This window comes from Tachypleus tridentatus, chromosome 8, assembly GCF_004210375.1.
Source record: "Tachypleus tridentatus isolate NWPU-2018 chromosome 8, ASM421037v1, whole genome shotgun sequence".
Lineage (NCBI taxonomy): Eukaryota > Metazoa > Arthropoda > Merostomata > Xiphosura > Limulidae > Tachypleus > Tachypleus tridentatus.
The window spans coordinates 95,020,859-95,026,858 of NC_134832.1; positions in this window are offsets into that span (position 1 = coordinate 95,020,859).

Here is a 6,000-nt window from a genome sequence, read left to right on the forward strand (position 1 = left end):
ACTAAAATGGCAATGACCACTCTAGTAGTCCAAATGATCCAGCTGGCTCATGGACATTTTCGCCAAGGTGAAGGGCCTCTACATCATCAATGGTCGAGGCGCCACTACTCAAGTAGCCCCGAAAGAAGTTGAGAGCTAGACTCCTAAAGGAAACAAAGTTCATCATAAACCAATTTGCGTTATAGCACATACCCGTATGCAAGTAGCACTGTCAGGAAAAGAATCAGCTGTAATACAGAGCTATCGAAACTCGCAGACACAGAGAGGTCCTTGGCTAAAGTTTGAGAAATCATAAGAGTTGTTACAATGGATAATCAAAATACAACTATCTTAGTTTAGAGTCTGAGGGGAATATGCCTCATGCTTTCTACTTCGCTCGGTTTTTGTTTTTTTTAAAGTTGACTTTTAAATAATTGTTTCTTCATTTTTCTCTCAAACACGATTTTTTCTCATATGCATTGTTTTATGTTATTATTTTACGTATAGGGTTTATTTCTGTATTACTTTTAGGTTAACAAGGCAATTAAAAATTGTTAATGTAAAAAGTGGAATGGGATTGTCAAAAAGCAGAGAAACAAGTTGAACCAAAATGCAAAGATTATATTTTCTAGCTTACAACTACAGATTTTTGGTTTGTTTGGAATTTCACGCAAAGCGACACGAGGGCTATATGCGCTAGCCATCCCTAATTTAGGAACGTAGCTAGTCATCACCACTCACCGTCAACTCTTGGGCTATTTTTTTCCAACTGGCCATGCCAAGCCTTTACAACGAGAGACCCTAAAAAAGTAAACAAACTAGACTTTAAGCATGGTCAGGTGGTTAAGGCACTCGACTCGTAATTTGAGGGGTGCGAGTTCGAATCCCCGTCACACCAAATATAGTTGCATTTTCAGCCGCGGGGCGTTATAAAGTGTCGGTTAATCCCACTATTCATTGGCAAAAGAGTAGCATAAGAGTTGGCGGTAATGACTAGATGTCTTCCCTCTAGTCTCACTCTGCTAAATTAGGGACGGCTAGCGCAGATAACCCTCGTGTAGCTTTGCGCGAAATTCAAAACAAACACACAACTAGACTTTAAATAGTATCTACTTTATTTTCTCAATGCACAAGTCCCTGTTTTGACTCCACGTCTCACTGTTTATCAATTTTAGTGGAGTCAAAATATGGACTTGCAATTGAGAAAATAAGACTAGATCTAGCTTTGCTTAACGTTTTAGGTACCTCGTTGTAGGCTTGGAAATGTAATCTTTGCATTTTATCCATTCAACGTATTTCTGTATTTTTTACGATCACTCTTCTTTTTTAAATTACCTTTTCATTACATTTTTATGTATATTTATAGAGAATAAATTTTAAGCTATATAGGTGCACATTTATTCAGCTGAACATTAAATGTTTTTCAGCAGTTTCCTGCTGCATTAGTTTTTCCACCCAATCATCACGATCACTGATCCAGGTGATTCTGTAAGTGAAGTTTCGTGTGACCACGCAGTTAAAAAGCGTCTAGTATAAATGAAACCATTCACAACAGCATCTCACATATTATGTATCTATAACCACCTTAATCAACTTTCAAACAGAAAAAATCAATTTTTAAATTTGTCATGGACATTCGCAGCATTTCATATATCTGTCTAGATTTTGATGTAAAATACCCAGCCGATTTTAATGTAGCAGAGCTTTGAGCATTTACTATATTTTCAACTAAAGCTTACATTTTTAGAATAATTTTAATGTTTGTCAAATGAATTTGTCTATTGAGAATTTCCATATTGTTCGTAATGCAGTTGTTTACAGATTTACTGGTGAAGCTGTTCAAATTAGTTGGATTCACTCCTTATAACTATAAACAGTAACCAACCTTAGAAAAAAATGAAAAAGACTATTACACAATGTAACAAAATTTTTACATTTTCTTATTCCTGGGCAGGAAGTGTTATTTCCTAATTGCTTATGCCTAAAGTAAATGGAAAACACCTATTTTTCTCTTCAAACTTTGCTTTTGTGATTTGGGTAATGAAATTTTCAAATTTACCCATTTTCCAGAACATTCCAGGTAGATTCAGTGTTGAGTAGCTGATAGAGAACTTTCTAGAATATTGTAAAACTTACGAGAATTTAAGAACCTTTTAGAATTTCCTAGAACTTTCTATAGTAATATATATACAGGGGCTCACCACTTCAGTTTAGTTCTAGCTACCTAAGTGAATACATAGACCTATCTAATTTTATCAGAGATGGCATCAAGAAGCTGCATTCTCCAGATGCATTCTGCTATGTATGTGGCTAATTTATCAAGACAAGAGCAAAAAACTGACAGCATCTGCTAAAATGTGTGAAACCTACAAGGCATATTTTCGTGTGACTGTCGAGGCTCAAGACAAACCCCTCATTTTACCTGCAAGTATTGCAAAAAACACTCTAGAAGGTAAGATGAGCAATTTCGCCTTATTTTAACAGTGAGATTTTATATTATACAAATTCTAGACTTTTTAAAGTTTAAATATCTTTCAGTGCACTTCAAAGAGAAATACAACAGTGTCAAGACTTTGCTAGAAGCCTTGAAGTATGATGAGTATGGATGAAAGGTTATCGGATACTTCAAAATGGTGGCATTGCTGATGGGTCTCCAAGGAGGCTTTACCAAATTTCCCTGTTATCTTTGCCTTTGGGACAGCAGGGGCACCGCAGCACACTACAACAGGAAACACTGGCCACAACGGACCGAGTTCTCTGTGGGGAGGCACAATGTCAAGTGTGAGCCACTAGTGGATCTCCAGAAGGTGTTGTTCCCACCATTACACATAATGAAACAATTTGTCACAGCTCTTGATAAGGAGTCTGCAGACTTCAAGTACCCTCGAGACTTCTTCTGTAACCTATTGGCAAAGGTCAAAGCTGGTGTCTTCGTTGGACCACAAATAAAGATGTTCCTGGGGTGCACAGAATTCCTCAAGAAATTCAGTAGGAAGAAAAAAAAAGCTTGGGGCAGCTTTGTTGCAGTGGTTCGGCACTTCTTGGGCAATTAGAAGGCCGAAAATTATGTGGAACTGGTTGAGATCTTGGTGAAGAACTACGGCAAAATAGGCTGCAGGATGTCCCTGAAAGTCCGTATCCTTGACGTTCATCTTGATAAATTCAAGGAAAACATGGAAGCATACTCAGAGGAGCAAGGTGAGCGCTTCCACCAAGATATACTGGGCTTTGAACACTACTACCAAGGAGCATATAACGAAAACATGATGGGAGACTATATATGGGGGCTGATACATGAAAGTGATTTACATTACAGTTGCAAATCTTAAAAAAACTACTCACTTCTAAACATTTTTGTATAACTTTGGTATAAATACATGTAAATCTTGATTCATATGTTATTTTATTCAGACCTTACGTAAATGAAAATGTGCAAATTTGCCCATTTTTACATAGAAAATAGATTTCTAGATTTCATTATCTAGGTCACAAAAGCAAAGTTTGAAGGAAATAATGGCTATTTTCTGTACTTTTACAACATAAGCAATTAAGAAATAACACATACTATTCAGGAACAAAATTTGTGTTAAATAGTGTTATTGTCGGTTCTACATTGTAAATTTTAAATTCCAAGTTGGTCTACTCAGTGAAGTAGGTTTAATATTTAATGTATAGCTTTTCATGGCCAAGTCTGGTTTATATCTGTTTGGAAATCCTATTAGATTTCAGGTTGTGATTTGATGACTTAGATATTGGTTCTAGTTCATGAGAATACCACAACAGTTTCTTCAAAATTAGTTATCTTTCTGTGTTATAACCTTGTTTTTGTTTGTGTAGACAACAGAATACATCTTTTCTGTCCATATTTGAATAAAGGTGACATATTATTGTGTATTGTCTAATTCATGACTCTCATTTCAAATATCTCTATCAACTGTTCACAGTTACTTAGATGATACTGTCAAAATGAAAAACAAAGCATTTTAAAATTACTAAACTGATTGAAGCATGGTACATTTTAAAACAAATGACAACTATTAACCTCTGAACTTTGTTGGCAACTTATAGCAGATAGTTTAAAATATTTTTTTATATTAGAATAATAATGTTTTGATAACCAATGTAGTCATTTTAAAGTACAACCACATATTTTTTGTTATAATATATGTGGAAGTTAACCTGAAATACAGAGAAGTGTCTCTGTTTGCTGCAGATGTATTTTTGTTTTCCATATTTGGCTTTACAATAAAAATGTTTCTTGTTTTGTGTGAAGTCTTATTCTTTCATGGTAAAGATTGATACTATATGTATTCTCTGAAACAAGCAGTAAAAATGTTTAGAAAATCATGAATCAATCAACCTTTATGCTAAGTACTATCCATTCCTAAGAAATGTATTTTGCAATTCAAAATGACAAACTTCTCATCAACCTTATTCTCTTTGGCTTTACTTGTTAAATATATTATGTGATGCTCATTTTTAGCTGAGTTAATAAACATCACATTTTTTTTTTATATTCTGTAAACAATACACTTATATTCTATTTTGTGAAAAGCTACATTATTTATCTACATGAACAAACTCTTTGCAATATCAGTTCTATGGCCATAACATTGTATCATCAGAGTACCCTTCTTTACCAAACAGCTTGCTTTCTCCTCTGAAATCAGTCATCCATAAGGTTTCACAGTGGTCCAATTAAAAACTAAACATCAACCATCCAATAGGAAGCAAGACTGGCCACCACTTCTTTCCTACATTTTGAAAAGCCATGCTCCTTGGTTTTCTTCAACTTTAAATTAAAAAATAACAAGTCAACAAAATCCTATTCATGAACGAAATGTAAAACATTTGAAAAACAAATGGAATTTCAGAATAGTAATGTTATTAAAAGACCACATGATGAATGAAATGTAAAACATTTAAAAAACAAATGAAATTTCAGAATAGTAATGTTATTGAAATGCCACATGATCAGGTTTTACCTCTGTCTTTAAAAACAAAATTCACAGGGGTTTTCTTAACACAAACTTCTCTTTCTCAATCATAATCAATTTCTGACAAAGTTACTGTGCATTTTTAAGATAAATTAACTTAGTAATTCATATATAGTCCTATATAATTGAATATCCAAGCCACAAATGCAAAAATTGTGCATCAGATTCACATACACACAAAGGCAACTAACTTATTCACTTTGTATATTACACATTTCAAATACACAAGAACAAAAACACTTTATGTACATTTATACACACACACACACACACATATATTACATCTAAAACATCAGGACAAAACAATAACTTTCCTTAGGCATGAATATTTTAATTTTTTTTCATTTTATTTAAAATTTATTATATGCAAGGTGAAAAACACCATTTGTCTATGTTCACATTTAATAAATTAGCAATGTAGCAATAAGATTTCCTGTTACAGTTGTACTTTTCTAAACTACATGTACTTAATACACAATGTAATCAAATATACAGTAAGTTCACATTTAATAAATTAGCAATGTAGCAATAAGATTTCCTGTTACAGTTGTACTTTTCTAAACTACATGTACTTAATACACGATGTAATCAAATATACAGTAAGATTATGTTTGTTACAATTTAATTTTTTTAAGTAAGTTATATGACTGAGAAGCTATATTTATGTACTGATCAAAAGTGTTATTCAAGATGTACTCTGTATGAACATAGCACATTTTATTCAGGGGAAAAAAAATTAAAATGTTTGAAGCAAAAGAAATGACAAAATTATGGGAACAAACATAGCAAATGTTATGAATAACACATTAGATTAGATTTGATAATTATCATACCAAACTTTACAGTATTCTTCAATACAGGTGTTCTTGTTGAGCTAATAACTTTTGAAAAAAAAAAGATTATATATATATCTTTAAACACATTCTAGTAGATGGTTACAATAATGGTTAAAATAATCCATTTAAAAATACCTTTGAATGAACTTGATTAAACATTATCTTAAAATAATTTAAATAATGAAAAA